At 53.1% G+C, this 15670-nt stretch overlaps 1 long non-coding RNA gene across 1 annotated transcript; it reads right to left on the bottom strand.

The window, feature by feature from the left end:
* Positions 1–6998: 6998 nt before the first annotated feature.
* On the bottom strand, positions 6999–15477 carry LOC138923236 (uncharacterized). The gene is made up of 3 exons (XR_011436596.1): positions 15281–15477; positions 13042–13242; positions 6999–12789 (listed from the first exon to the last, which is right to left on the bottom strand). It is a non-coding gene; the product is annotated as an uncharacterized lncRNA (long non-coding RNA).
* Positions 15478–15670: the final 193 nt, after the last annotated feature.

Genomic DNA, 15670 nt, shown 5'->3' on the forward strand with positions numbered 1-15670 from the left:
GTATCTGGCACCTGAATCCGGCATATCCAACAGGTGGTTCTGACGTGTCTGGCAGGTGGTTCCTGTGTGTCTGGCATGTGGTTCTTCTACGTTTGGAAGATGGTTCCAGCGTGTCTGTTGGGTGCTTCCGGCATGTCCAGGAGTTGGTTCTGGAGTGCCATAGTCGTGGTTCCATCGTGTCCAGAAGGTGGTTCCTGCATGTCAGTCAGGTGCTTCCAGTGTGTCCTGTGGGTACTTCTGGCGTGTCCTGGCCCTGATTCTCTAGTCTCTGGTGGGTGGTTCCAGAGTGTCCCATTGGTGGTTCCAAGATTCCGGCAGTTCGTTCCATCGTGGCAGGCAGCTGGTTCACCCATGTCCAGTGGGCGGTTCTGGCATCTGCAACAGACAGTCTGGAAAGTGGTTTCGGCATGTCTGGCAGGTGGTGCAGGCCTCTCTGGCAGATGGTTCAGTCTTGTCCCTCAGGTGATTCAGTCGTGTGGGGCACCTGGTTCTGGCGTGTCTTGCAAGTGGTTTAATCATGTCTGGCACCTGGTTTTGGCATGTGCAACACCTGTTTCTGGCGTATCTGGCAGGTGGTTCTTACAAGACTGGCTGGTGGTTCAGGCGTGTCCAGCAGGTGGTTCTGGTGTGTTGGGCACCTGGTTCTGGTGTGCCCAGCATGTGGTTCCGGATTGTCCGTAAAGTGGTTTAGGCTGGTCTAGCAGGTGGTTCAGGTGTGTCCAGCAGGTGTTTCAGGCATGTCCTGCACCTGGTTCTGGCCTGTGCTGGACCTGTTTCTGTTGTATCCATCACATGCTTCCGGCGTGTCCGGCACATGGTCCTGGTGTATTCAGCAGGTAGTTTCAGCGTATCAGGTGCCTGGTTCCAGCGTATCTGACAGTTGGTTCCATGGTGTCTGGCAGGTGGTTCCTGTGTGTCTGGCACGTGGTTCCAGTATTTTCTTAAGGTGGTTCCGGTGTGTCCTACAGGTGATTCCTACATGTCCTGCAGTTGGTTGTGCTGTGTCCCGGGCCTGACTCTGGTGTGTCTGGTGGGTGGTTCCAGTGTGTCTGAGTTGTGGTTGAGGCTGCCCGTCGGGTCATTCCAGCTTGTCCTGCATGTGGTTCCTGCATATAAGTGACCTGGTTCTGGAGTATCCGTCAGGTGATTTCAGCACGTCCAGTAAGTTGTTCTGGCGAGTCAAGCATGTGGTTCTCGCATGTCTGGCAGGTGGTTCAGTCATGTCCGGTGGGTGATTCGGGCTGCTCCGGCAGGTTGTTCAGGCTTGTCCATCTGCCAGTTCTGGTGTTCCTGCCAGCTGGTTCTGCTGTAACTGGCAGGGGGTTGTGGTGTGTCCCGCAGGAGGTTCTGGCATGACTGGCGGGTGATTCTGGTGTCTCAGTCAGTTAGTTCCTGCATGTCAGTCAGGTGGTTCTGGCATGCCCAGAAGGTGATTCCATCATGTCCAGTGGGTAGTTCCGGTGTGTCCAATGAGTGGTTCCAGCATGTCCGGAAGGTGGTTCCATCATGTCTGGCAGGTGATTCTGGTGTGTCCCGTGGGTGATTCAGCTGCGTTTGGTGGATGGATCAGTTGTGTCCAGCTGGTGGATCATTATGTCCTGCATGTGGTTACTGTGTGTCCGGGGCATGGTTCCTGCTTGTCAGAAAAGTGGTTCCATCATCTCAGGGAAGTGGTTCTCGCATGTCCATCAGGTGGTTCTGGCATGTCTGGCAGATTGTTCAGGCATGCCCGTCAGGTGATGCAGGTGCTTCTGGCACCTGCTACAGGCATGGCAGTCCCGTGGTCCAGGCATTTCTGAAACGTGTTTCTGACATGTCAGAATGGTGGTTTGGGTTTGTCTGGAGGCAGTTCGGAAGTGTTTAGTAGGTTCTTCAGGCGTGTGTGGCAGGTGGTCCAGGTAGGTATGGCAGGTGGCTCTGCTGTGTCTAGCATGACCTTCCTGTATATCTGGTCTGTGGTTCCAGCATGTCTGGCTGGTGGTTAAGGGTTGTCCAGCAGGTGGTTCCGGCATGTCCGGGTGGTGGTTCCCTCCAGTCCAGCGGGTGGTTCTGGCGAGTCCAGCACCTGGTTCTGGCATATCTGGCAGGTGGATCCTGCGTGCCAGGCAGGTGGTTCCAGATTGTCCCTCCAGCGGTTAAGGCATATCCGGCAGGAGGTTCCATCTTGTCCGGCTGGTGGTTCCAGAGTGTCCAGCATGTGGCTGGGGCAAGACCGGAAGGTGGTTCTGTCATGTCTGCTGGGCAGTTCTGGCATTTCCAGTGGATCATTTCACTATGTCCGGCAGATAGTTCGGGTGTGTCCAGCAGGTTGTTGAGGCATGTCCGTCAGGTAGGCCAGGTGCACCTGGCACGTGTTCCAGACATGGCCATCCCATGGTCCAGGTGTTTCTGAAACGTGGTTCTGACATGTCCGAAAGGTGGTCTGGCTGTGTCCAGCAGGTGGTTTGGGAGTGTCCAGCACCTGGTTTTGGCATATTCAGAAGGTGGGTTTAGCATATTTGGTACCTGGTTTCAGCATGTCTGGCACCTGGTTCCGGCGTATCCAGCTTGTTGTTTCAGTGAACCAGGCACCTGGTTCCAGTGTATCCGACAGGTGGTTCCCATGTGACTGGAATTTGGTTCCTGTGTGTCCGGCAGGTGGTTCCGGTGGGTCCTGCAGTTGGTTCTGGCATGTCTATCGGGTGGATGAAGTGTGTCTGCCTGGTGATTGAGGCATGTCCAGCAGGTGGTTCAGGCTGGTATGACAGATTTTTCAGGCTTGAGTGGCAGCTGGTTCTGGCATTCCTGCCACCTCATTCTTGTGTAACCAGCAGGTGGTGCCAGCGTGTCCCTCAGGTGGTTCCGGCATGTCCGTTGGGTGATGCCTGCGTGTCAGTAAGGTGGCTCCAGTGTGTCAGTCAGGTGGTTCCGGCGTGTCTGGAAGGTGGTTCTGTCATGTCCGGTGGGTGGTTCTGGTGTGTCTGAGGAGTGGTTCTGGCATGTCCAGAATGTGGTTCTGTCATGTCCAGAAGGTGATGCTGTCATGTCTGGACTGTGGTTATGGCATGTCCGTTGGGTGGATCAGGGCTGTCTGTCAGCTTTTCCCTTCCTGTTCAGCAGGTGGTTCCGGCGTGCCCAGGACATGGTTCTGGCATGTCTGGCAGGTGGCTCAGACCTCTCCAGCAGGTGGTTCAAGTTGTCCGGCAGGTGGTTTAGTCGTGTCTGGCACCTGGTGCTGGCTTAGCTGGCAGGTGGTGCTGGCGTGCCTGGCAAGTGGTTCTGGACTGTCTGCCAAGGGATGCATGTTATTGGGCCCCAGCCAGACACGATGGAGCCACCTTCTTGACATGCCAGAACCACCTTCTGAAAACGCTGGAACCACCCCCAGATATGCTGAAACCAACCACCAGACATGACTGATCCACCTGCTGGACAGCACTGATCCACCTGCCAAACACAGCTGAACCACCAGCCAGACACACCAGAACCACCTGCCTGAGACCCTGGAAACACCTGACATTCACGCCAGAACCTCCTGTCAGATACAGCAGAACCAGGTGCTGGACACCATGAAACCACCCACCGGATACACAAGAACCAGGTGGTGGACATGCCAGAACCACCTGCCAGACAATCCAGAGCCACGTGCCAGACACACCAGAATAGCCTGCCAGACACACCAAAATCAACTTCTGGATACCCCAAAACCAAGTCCTGAATACACCAGAACCAACTTCCACACAGGGTGGAAAAACCTGCCGTACATGCTGAAATCACCTGCTGGACACGCCGGAACCACCACCCAAAGATGCCAAAGCCACCATCCGACATGACAGAATCAGGTCCTGGACATGCTGTACCCACCTGCTGCACACGCTGGAATCACTCACTGGACATGCGGGCACCAACTGCCAGCCACCCCAGAAGCACCCTCCTGACACATCAGAACCACCTTCCAGACACACTGGAAACTCATACCAGACACTCAGGAAACCCCTGCCAGACATGCTGGAACCACCTGAATGACACGCCGGTACCACTGGCAGGACATGCCGGAACCACAAGCCAGAGAAAGCTGAACAACCCACCAGACAAGACTGAACCACCAGTCGGATATTACTGAACCACTTTACAGACATCTGGAACCACATGCCAGGCACGCTGGAACCACATGTCAGATATGCCAGAACCAGGTGCCAGACGTGCAGAAACCACCTTCAGGACAGACCTGAACCACCTTTTGCACATGCCTGAACAACCTACTGGGACACACCGCAATCATCTGCTTGACTCGCCGGAACAACCTGCTGGACACGCCAAAATCACCTGCCAGATACGCCGGAACCTGGCCTCTTTTACGCCGGAACAACCCAACAGACATGCCAGAACTACCCACCGGACACACTGGAACCACCACTCAGACATCCAGAACCACCCTCCAGACATGCCGGAACCAACTGCCAGACACTCTGGATGCACCCACTGGACACCCCAGAACCACCTTACAGACGTACCAGAATCACATGCCAGAAACACCTGAACCACCTGCCTGACACACTGGAACCACCTGTTGGATATGCCGGAACGAGGTGCCAAATACACTGAAACCACCTGCCGAAATCACCAGAATCAGGTGCCAGACATGGCAGAAACACCTGCCAGACACGTCCAAATCACCTGTCAGATACACCAAAACCATGTGCAGGACATGCCAGAACCACCTGCCGGATACACCAGAAACAGGTCCAGCACAGGCCAGAACCAGGTGCCAGACAAGCCTGCAGCTGCTGCATGACTAGCCTCAACCATCTGCTAGACCACCCTGAACCACTTTACGGACATTCTGGAACCACATGCTGGGCAAGGTGGAACCAGCTGCCTGACATGCCAGAGCCACCTGCTGAACACGCTTGAATCACCTGCCAGACTTGCATGAACCAACTGCTGGTCACACCAGAATCACCTGCCAGAAATGCCAGAAACAGGAGTCACACACGCTGGAACCAGGTGCTGGACACGACTGAACCAACTGCCGAACAAGCCTGAAGCACTTGCTGGACAGGACTGAAATACCTATTGGACATGCCGGAATGACCTTCAGGACACGCTGGGACCATGTGGTGGACATGCAGGAACCACCTACTGAAAAGCCAGGTGCTGGACACACTGGAATCGCCCACTGGACGTCCCAGAACCAAAGTCCAGACATTCTAGAAAGACACACTGGACATGCCGGAATCAATGCTGGACACACCTGGACCGCCTGCCAGATACCACCAAAGCACCTCCTGGACAGTCCTGAATCAGATGCTGGACACGCCCAAACCACCTTTTGGACACGTCAGAACCACGTTTCAGAAATGCCTGGACCACGGGATGGCCATGCCAGGACAATGTCCCAAATGCAACTGAACCTGCTGACAGACATGCCTGAACAACCTGCTGGACACACCTGAACTACCTGCTGGACATACCGGAACCATCCCCTGGAAACGCCTGAACCACCTGCCTGACATGCTGGAACCAACTGCTTGACACATCGGAACCACAACCCGGACACTCTGGAACCATGCACTGGAGACGCCAGAATCAGGTCTTGGACATGTTATAAGCCCCTGCCTGACACGCTGGAACTACCTGAATGACACGCCAGTACCCCTGGCAGGACATGCTGGAACCACCTGCCAGAAAAGACTGAAACACCTGCTGGATACGCCTGAAACACTTGATGGACAATCTGGAATCACATGCTGGGCACGCTGGAACGACATGTCAGATATGCCAGAACCAGGTGCTGGATGCGCCGAAACCACCTTCCGAACAGGCCTGAACCACCTACTGGACACACCTGAACCACCTGCCTGACACGCTGCAACCACCTACTTGACTCACTGGAACCACCTGCCAGACACACCAAAATCACCTGCTGGACACGCAGGAACCACCACCCAAACATACCAAAACCACCACCCAACTTGATGGATTCAGATCCTGGACACGCCATAGCCACCTGCTGGATGTGGTGAAATCACCCTCTGGACATGTGGGAAGCAGCTGCCGGACACCCCAGAAGCACCCACTGGACACATCAGAACCAGCAAACAGACACGATGGAACCACCAGCCACACATGCTGGAACCAACTGCCAGACACACTGGAATCACCCACCAGACACGCCGGAAGCACCTTCCGAATGTAACAGAACCACTTCCCAGACACACCTGAACCACCTGCTAGACACACCGGAACCACCTGTTGGATATGCTGGAACCAGGGGCCAGATACACTGAAACCACCTGCAGGATATGCCAGAACCAAGTGCTGGACACAGCGGAACCTGGTGCCCTAAGGCCAGAACCGCCTGCTGGACACACCCAAAACACCTGCCAAACTAGCGTGAACCACCTGCTAGACATGCTGGAATCACCTGCCAGATACGCTAGAAAAAGTTGTTGCACACGCCATAACCAGGTGCAGGAGATGACTGAACCACCCACTGGACACGCTGGAGCCACCTGCCAGATATGCCAGAAACAGGTGACGCAAATGCTGGAACCAGGTGCTGGACACGACGGAACCAAGTGACGGACAAGCCTGAACCACCTGCTGGACACGCCATAACCACCTTCAGGATGCACCGGAACCATCTGGCGGACATGCCAGAACCACCTGCCAAGCATGCCGGAGCCAGGTGCCAGACACGCTGGATCTGCCTGCTATACAAACCAGAACCCCAGACCAGACATACTCGAATGATGTGCCAGACACGCTGAACCACTGGCTGGAAACACCAGGACCACCTGTGGGACACCCCTAAAGCACCTCTCGGAGAGGACTGAATCAGATGCCAGACACGCCCAAACCATCTTTCGGACATGTCAGAACCATGTTTCAGAAATGCCTGGACCACGGGATGGCCATGCCTGGACCATGTGCCAGATGCACCTGGACCAGCTGACAGACACGCCTGAACCACCTGCCAAACATGCCATAACCACCTGCTTGACTCACCAGAACCACCTGCCGAACACGACAGAACCACCTTCTGGACACGCCACAACCACCGCCAGATATGCTGCAACCCACTGCCAGAATGACTGATCCACCTGCTGGACAGCACTGATCCATCTGCAAAACATGGTGGAATCTCTGGTCTGACACCCCGGAACCACCTGCCAGACATGCTGGAACCAACTTTTGCATATGGGGGAACCAGGTGCCGGATACACTGAAACCACCTACCAAATGCGCCAGAACCAGTTGCCAGACATGGAGGAAACACCTGCCGGCCACTTCCAAATCACCTGCTGAGTACACCAAAACCATCTGCCAGACACACCGGAACCACCTCTTAGACACACCGGCATCATCTGCCAGATATACCAGAAACAGGTCCAGGACAGGCCAGAACCAGGTGCCAGACAAGCCTGAAGCAGCTGCCATACTAGTCTGAACCACTGCTGGACCAGCCAGGACCACATTACAGACATTCCCAAATCACATGCTGGGCATGCTGGAGCCAGGTGCCCAACACGCCAGAACCACCTGCTGGACACGCCTGAACCAACTGCCAGACTTGAGTGAAAAACCTGCTGGACATGCCAGAAATACCTGCCCGATATGCCAGAAACAGGTGTCGCACGCACAGAAACAAGGTGCTGGACACAACTGAACCACCTGCCGGACACACTGGAGCCACCTGCTGGATATGCTAGAAACAGCTTTCTCACATGCCAGAAGCAGGTGCTGGACACTACTGAACCACCTGCTGAACAAGACTGAACCACCTGCTGGACATGATTGAACCACCTGCCAGATATGCTATAACCACCTTCAGGATGAGCCAGAACCATCTGGTGGACTTGCCAGAACCACCTGCCAAACATGCCAGAACCAGGTGACGGACACGCCAGAACCACTGGCTGGACATGAGGAATTACAGGCCAGACATACTGGAAGGACACGCCAGACATGCTGGAACCACTTGCCAGACACACCCGGACCACTCGCCAGACACCCCCAAAGCACCTCCCAGAAACGCCTGTACCACCTGCCTGACGCGCTGGAACCAACTGCTGGACACCACCACAAGGACACTCTGGAACCACCCACCGGAGATGGCAGAATCAGGTCCCAGCACACCAAAAGCACCTGCCAGACACGCTGGAACCACCTGCAGGAACTGCCAGAATCCGGTTGGTGGTTTCGGAGTGTGCAGGTGGTGGTTTCGGTGTGTCTGGCAGGTTTTTCCAGGACCTGGTTCCGGTGTATGAGGCAGGTGATTTTGGCGTGTCCGGTAGGTTGTTCCAGCATGTCAGGCAGGTGGTTCCGGCTTGTCCAGCAGGTGGGTCTCTCGTGTCTGGCACCTGGTTCTGGCATATCCGACAGGTGGTTTCATCATGTCCAGCACCTGGTTCCACCGAATCTGACAAGTGGTTCTGGTGTGTCTGGAAGGTGGTTCCTTCGTATCCGGTGGGTGATTCCAGTGGTTCCAGAAGGTGGTTCCAGAGTGTCCGGCAGGTGCTTCCGGTGTGTCCAGGATCTGATTCTAGTGTCTCCAATGGGTGGTTGCAGATTGTCCGGGTGTTGTTTCCAACATTTCCGGCAGTTGGTTCCAACATATCAGGCAGGTGATTCAGGCGTTTCCAGTGGATGGTTCCGGTATGCCTGGCAGGTAGTTCCGGGGTGTCCAGCTGGTTGTTCAGGCATGTCTGTCAGCTGGTCCAGATGCATCTGGCACATGGTCCAGACATGGCCGTCCTGTGGTACAGGCATTTCTGAAACATGGTCCTGAAGTGTCCGAATGGTGGTTTGGGCGTGTCCAGCAGCTGATTCAGGCCTCTCCAGGATGTGCTTTGGTGGTGTCCAGCAAGTGGTCCAGGTGTGTGCAGCAGTTGGTTCCTGCATGTCCAGCATGTCCTTCCAGTATGTCTGGGCTGTGGTTCCGGGGTTTCCAGCAGGTGGTGCTGGCGTGTCTGGCACGTGGTTCCGGCATGTTAGTCAGGTGGTTCCGGCATGTTATTCAGGTGGTTCCAGCATGTCCACCAGATGGTTCCTGCGCATCCAGAAGGTGGTTGCGGTGTGTCCACCAGGTGGTTCAGGCGTGTCCAGTAGGTGGTTGAGGCCTGTACTGCAGGTGGTTCCAGCGTATTTGTCATGTGGTTCTGGAATGTCCGTCAAGTGGTTCAGGCATGTCCAGCAGGTGGCTCAGTCTTTTCTGGCAGGTGGTTCAGTTTTCTCTGGCAGGTGGTTATGGCATGTCTGGCCGATGGTACTGGCATGTCATTCAGGTGGTTCCGGCATGACAGGCAGGGGGTTCCTGTGTGTCTGGCATGAGTTTCTGGTATGTCAGGAAGGTGGCTCCGATGTGTCCGGTGGTTGATTCTAGCATGTCCAGCAGGTTGTTCTAGCATTTTATGGAAATTGGTTCTGGCATATCCAGGAACTCTTTCTGGCGTGTCCAGAAGGTGATTTTGGCATGTCCGGCAGTTTGTTCTGGCATGTTAGGCAGGTGGTTCCGGCTTGTCTGGCAGGTGTTTTTGTCGTGTCTGGCTCCTGGTTCTGACTTATTTGGCAGGTGGTTTCAGTGTATCCGGTACCTGGTTCTGGCATATCCAACAGGTGGTTCTGGTGTGTCCAGTATGTGGTTCTGGTACGTTTGGAAGATGGTTCTGGGGTGTCTGGTGGGTGCTTCTGCTGTGTCCGGAAGTTGGTTCGGTGTGTCTGGTTGGTGGTTCCAGCATGTCTGAGTAGTGGTTCCAGTGTGTCCAGTGGGTGGTTCCAGGTGGTTCCGGTGTGTCTGGGGTGTGTTTCTGGAGGGTCTGGTGGGTGGTTCTGATATATCTGTGTGGTGGTTCCACTGTTTCTGGTGGGTGATTCCGGCATGTCTGGCTGGTTGTTCCGGCATATAAGGGGCCTGGTTCTAGGGTATCTGGCAGGTGATTTCAGCATATCCGGCAGGTGGTTCAGGTATGTCTGGAAGGTGGTTCCGGCGTGTCCGGCACCTGGTTCTGGCATACCTGACAGGTGGTTCTGGCGTGCTCGGCATGTGTTTCTGGAGTGTCTGTCAAGTGGTTCAGGGGTATCTGTCAGGTGGTTCAGTCTTGTCTGGCAGGTGGTTCAGTTTGGTCTGGCACGTGGATCCAGCATGTCTGGCCAGTGGTACCGGTGTGTCATTCAGGTGGTTCCAACATGTCAGGCAGGGGGTTCCTGTTGTCTGGCATGAGTTTCCAGTATGTCCAGAAGGTGGTTCTGACGTGTCCAGTGGGTGCTTCTGGGGTGTCCGGTAGTTGGTTCCCCCATGTCTGGCAGGTGATTCCAGTGTGTCCAGCAGCTGGCTACGACATGTCCAGGACCTGATCCAGTCAAATTGGGGTGGTGGTTTCGGCGTATCTGACTGGTAGTTCCGATGTGACCGGCAGGTTTTTCCGGCCTCTCTGGTTGTCGGTTCTGGTGTAACCGGGACCTGGTTCTGGCATATCCGGCAGGTGATTTTGGTGTGTCCAGCAGGCAGTTCTGGTGTGTCCAGCACCTGGCTCCGGCATGTTCGGCTGGTGCTTCTGGCGTGTCCACCAGATGGATCTGGTGTGTCCTGAAGTTGGTGATGGCATGTCCTGCAAGTGGTTCAGTCACTTCCAGCAGGTGGTTGAGGCTTGTCCGGCAGGTGGTTCAGTCGTGTTCAGCACCTGGTTCCGGGGTGTGCAACACATGTTTTTAGCATATCCAGCAAGTGGCTCCAGCATGTCTGGCAGGTGGTTCAGTCATGTCCGGCACCTTGTTTCGGCATGTGTGACACCTGTTTCTGGTGTATCCGGCAGGTGGTTCCCACGTGTCGGGCAGGTGGTTCAGGCGTGTTCAGCAGGTGGTTCTTACGTGTTGGGCAGCTGGTTACAGCGTGCCTGGCATGTGGTTCCAGAATGTCCGTAAAGTGGTTCAGGATGGTCCAGCAGGTGGTTCAGGCTCATCCAGGAGGTGGTTCAGGCTAGTCCAGCAGCTGCTTCGGGCTTATCTGGCACCTGGTTCCAGCCTAGCTGTACCTGTTTCTGGCGTATCTGGCAGTTCGTTCTGCCGTGTCCGGGAGGTGCTTTTGGTGTGACCGGCACATGGTTTTGGCATATCTGACAGGTGATTTGGACATGTCTGGCAGTTGGTTCCGCCATGTCTGGCACCTGGTTCTGGGGCATTTGGCAGGTGGTTTCAGTGTATGCAGCACCTGGTTCCGGCATATCCAACAGGTGTCCAGCAGGTGGTTCCGGGGAGTCAAGCAGGTGGTTGAAGCATGTCGGTCAGGTGGTTCAGGCATGTCGAGCAGGTGGTTCAGGCCTGTCCTGAAGGTGGTTTCGGTACCTCTGGAACCTGCTTCTGGCATATCGGACATGTGGTTCCGGCATGCTTGGAATGCGGTTCTGGAGTGTCTGTCAAGTGGTTCAGGTGTATCCAGCAGGTGGTTCAGTCTTGTCTGGCAGGTGTTTCAGTTTTGTCTTGCAGCTGGTTTTGGCATGTCCGACCAATGGTACTGGCATGTCATTCAGGTGGTTCCAGCTTGTCAGGCAGGGCATTCCTGTTGTCTGGCATGAGTTTCCAGTATGTCCAGAAGGTGGTTCTGACATGTGCGGTGGGTGCTTCCGGGGTGTCCAGCAGTTGGTTCCAGTATGTCCAGCGGTTGATTCCAGCGTGTCTGACATGTGGCTACAACATGTCCAGGACATGATCCCGTCATTTCACTTTCGTGGTTTTGGCCAGTCTGAGGGGTGGTTCTGGCGTGTCTGGCAGATTTTTCTGGCTTGCCTGGAAGTTGGTTCTGGCGTATCCGGGACCTGGTTCTGGCATATCTGGCAGGTGATTTCAGTGTGTCTGGCAGGCAGCTATGGCTTGTCAAGCACCTGGCTCTGGCATGTTCGGCTGGTGCTTCCGGCATGTTCACTTGATGGTTCTGGCATTTCCTGAAGGTGATGACGGCATGTCCGGCAAGTGGGTCCCTTGTGTCTAGCAGGTGGTTGAAGCTTGTCCAGCAGGTGGTTCAGGTGTGTCCAGCACCTGGTTCCAGCATGTGCAACAGCTGTTTTTGGCATATCCGGCAGGTGGCTCCAACGTGTCTGGCAGGTGGTTCAGTCATGTTGGGAACCTGGTTTCAGCATGTGCGACACCTGTGTCTGGTGTATCTGGCAGGTGGTTCTGGCATGTCCGGCACCTGGTTCTGGTGTATCCGGCAGGTGGTTTCACAGTGACCGGTTCAGGTGTGCTCAGCAGGTGGTTGTGGCGTGTCAGTCACTCGGTTTTAGCGTGCTGGTCATGTGGTTCTGGAATGTCCATAAAGTGATTCAGGCTGGTCCAGCAAGTGGTTCAGGCTAGTCTGGAAGGGGCTTCACACTTGTCTGGCACCTGGTTCCGTCCTGTGGTTTTCCTGTTTCTGGAGTATCCAGCAGATGTGTCCACGAGGTGGTTCCGGCTTGTGTGGCACATGGTTTTGGCGTATCGGACAGGTGATTTGGACGTGTCTGGCAGGTGTTTCCACCATGTCCGGGACCTGATTCTGGCATATTTGGCAGGTGGTTTCAGCGTATCCGGCAGATGTTTCTGGCATATCCAACAGGTGGTTCCGGTGTGTCTAGCAGCGGCCCAAGATGTGTACAGGATAGTGGCAAAGAGTGTGGGCTTTGACTTGGGTTTTAATCTCTACCCTGCCACTGTTTTAAATCCAAAGGTTGAAGGCCATATATGGCCTTGGGCAAGAGACGTAATCCTTCATAAACCTCAGTTTGATAACAGTCTCTTCTCCATGGAGTTTTAAGATAAATTATATTACAGTACCTGGCAAATAGTAGATTTTCAATAAATGGTACTTTAAAATACTAATAATGACAACAACAATAATAACAATATCCTTGGATCTACCATTAGAAATTATGAGCATTTTTAGTTAAAGTATTGAGACATCAAGAGCAAGAGGTATTGCTATAAAAAATTAGTAAGAATGACAAAATTTAACATTAGTTGGCCACAAGTATAAACTGTGGAGTCTTTCTAGAAAACAAATATAGAGATTTTCCCAATCAGTCTTACATGTTTAGAGGATGAATAGGCTCTCACTTAATCCGGAACACTGTCAGCCATTGCTTTGGATCAGCATTTTCCCCCTTAAGTGTCCATTTGGAGACTTAAAGAAAGTAGAACTCACTCAAACTTTTCTTTTCTCATCCACTTATTGCTGCTTTCTTCCAGCAATAATTAAAAGCTGTTGATGATTCTTCCCTCAGAAACTGTCTGAGAAAACATAGCAGAAATACAATAAATATGTTAATTGGCATTTTTATTATGTAGATGTTTTATATAAGGTGACAAATATTTTTCTTTTATGCTGCTTTAGAACTCATAAAATATGATTAAAAACATTGTTAAAAAATCTCTGTAAAATTTAAACACACATCTCCAAAATCATCTCTGAAAATGTATAAATACAGAGTTGACAGACTGCAATTATTTACAAGTCACACACACATATTGACAAAGCCTGGGAGGAGCTGGGTGATCTGGCAAGATCGTGTGACCCTTTCTTGTGTTTTAATTTCCACCAGCATTGTAATAATGGTTTTTATACAAAAAAAATAGTTTAAAAATTCCTGCAAATAGCTCAATCTAATTATGTCCCTGATGATCTAATTAAATGTTAAATTTTCAGTTATTAAAAACCCACATCTTTCTTTAAAAGAAAATGTTTTAATTAATTGCTGTATATGTTTTATGTTTTACATATGCTATATATTACAAATCAATCACTCTCTTCGTATTAGCTATTTAAGCTATTTCTAATTTTCCTATTATACGTAATCCTTCAATTAACATCTTTTAAAAGGTCAACTTTTGTTCAAGCTTCTCTTTTATGTCTCAACATTAGATTTTTATTTCCCTGGTCTTTACAATGGAAGACAGGAATGGCACTCTTTTAAAAACTGAAAGAAGTAAAGACGCCTGTCAAACAATGCAAAATTTATACATTTATACATTTCCACCCCTTTCTCCCCACCACCAGGCTCATCAAAGGGGGAAGCGGCCTCTGACTCAAGACCCAAGTCATCCTTTGAATCAGAGATCAGTTTTTTCTGAGGAAGAGTGGCCCTGAACTCACATCCATGCCCGTTTTCCTGCATTTTGTATGCAAGATGCTGCCTCACATGGTTTGATGAGCAGAAGAGGCAGGAGGGACCCTCCCTGGAGGACCCGACCCATGACCCTTCACCCCAACCAGCTCCGGGTCCCTCGCAGAGCACCCCCCGCCCCCGCCTGCTTGGGTCAGTGTGCAAATGAGCGTCACCTGCTGCGTGGCCCACGAGGCGCTTTGATGTGTGGCCAACACCGCGGGACGCTGCCCGGGAAACGACTCAGGAAACGGCAGCCGGCTTAATTGAGGTGAACATGAAAGCCACTGCTGTGTTAATTGGGGCCGCTTGGCCCCCAACCGAGTCAGGACTCACATCTTTCACGCAGCAAGCTGGGCGTTAATCACCCCCGGACACCGAGCGCTCGGCCGGGGAGCCCTGGGGGGGGGCCGGGTGTCATCGGCCTGGATATAAAGGAATGGGGCGTGAGCCGAGGGCGTCTGCATATCAGATGCCGGAGGGAAGATGGGGTTTAGGGGAATCATTAGTGGGGGGCAGTTGCCTCCGGTCCCCCCACCCAGGTCGTCGGCCTGCCCTGTCGGGGCTGCCTGGGCCGCTCGGGGCCTGGGAATCAGGCTGAGGGGTGGCCAAGTCTGCAAAACGGGATTGGATGGGTGAGGCAGAGTGCAGGTCTGGAGAGTTCCAGGTGAAGGGCCGTTCAGGGGCTTGAACCCCAGGGATCCGTCCTACCCCATCCTGGAGCCCAGAGTCTGAGGTCAAGGGTTGCAGGGCTGTGCTCCCTCCAGAGGCTCCACGGGAGGGTCCCTCTGGCCTCTTCCAGTGTCTGGGGCTCCAGGGTCCCTGGGCTGGTGGCTGCTTCCCTCCCGTCTCTGCCTCCGTCCTCACGGGGCTGCTCCTCTGCATCTGTGTCTCCTCTTCTCATAAGGACCCCAGTCCCGTTGCATCAGGACCTCATTTCACCTCCTTAAAGAGCCATCTCCAAATCCTGACATGTGCCAAGGTCCTGTGGTCAGCGCTCCTGCCCTGTTCCAGCCTGCAGTGCCTGGTCCCCTGGGATGGGGAGGAGATGTCCTAGTTAGGTGTCTCAGGAGAGCTGATGAAAATTCATTTCAAGGGCATTGTGGTTTAGAGCGAGTCCCATGAGCAACAGACATTTTCAATATCTCATAGTAGCAATAACTTACTTTGGTTTACCACTTTCAAAGGGGAAATCTGCCTGTCTTTCTTCCTTTCCCCAGATATTATCCAGCTTTGTAATGCAAACAATGGCTTCCCTGTTGTTCTCACTGAAGCGCGGGTTACAGTGGAAGGCGAACTCATGCCCTCTCTTGAAATCTCAAGCAAGCCTGTTTTAAACCAAAGACCAGAGTTAGTAAAATGATTCAAGCTGTGCATTTGTATCAAGTGAAGAACATGCAACTTTCTAAAGAGCAAATCATTGTATAAATACCTGACAATTTTCTAAACAGAAATCACACTGACGGTACACTGGGCCAAGGACTGGATGTAATACATGAGCATCTGACAGGAAGCAAGACAACGTGCTGAGTTTTTTGCCTCGTTGTCTTGGTCAC

This window comes from Equus caballus, chromosome 2, assembly GCF_041296265.1.
Source record: "Equus caballus isolate H_3958 breed thoroughbred chromosome 2, TB-T2T, whole genome shotgun sequence".
In the NCBI taxonomy this organism is placed as follows: Eukaryota; Metazoa; Chordata; class Mammalia; order Perissodactyla; family Equidae; genus Equus; species Equus caballus.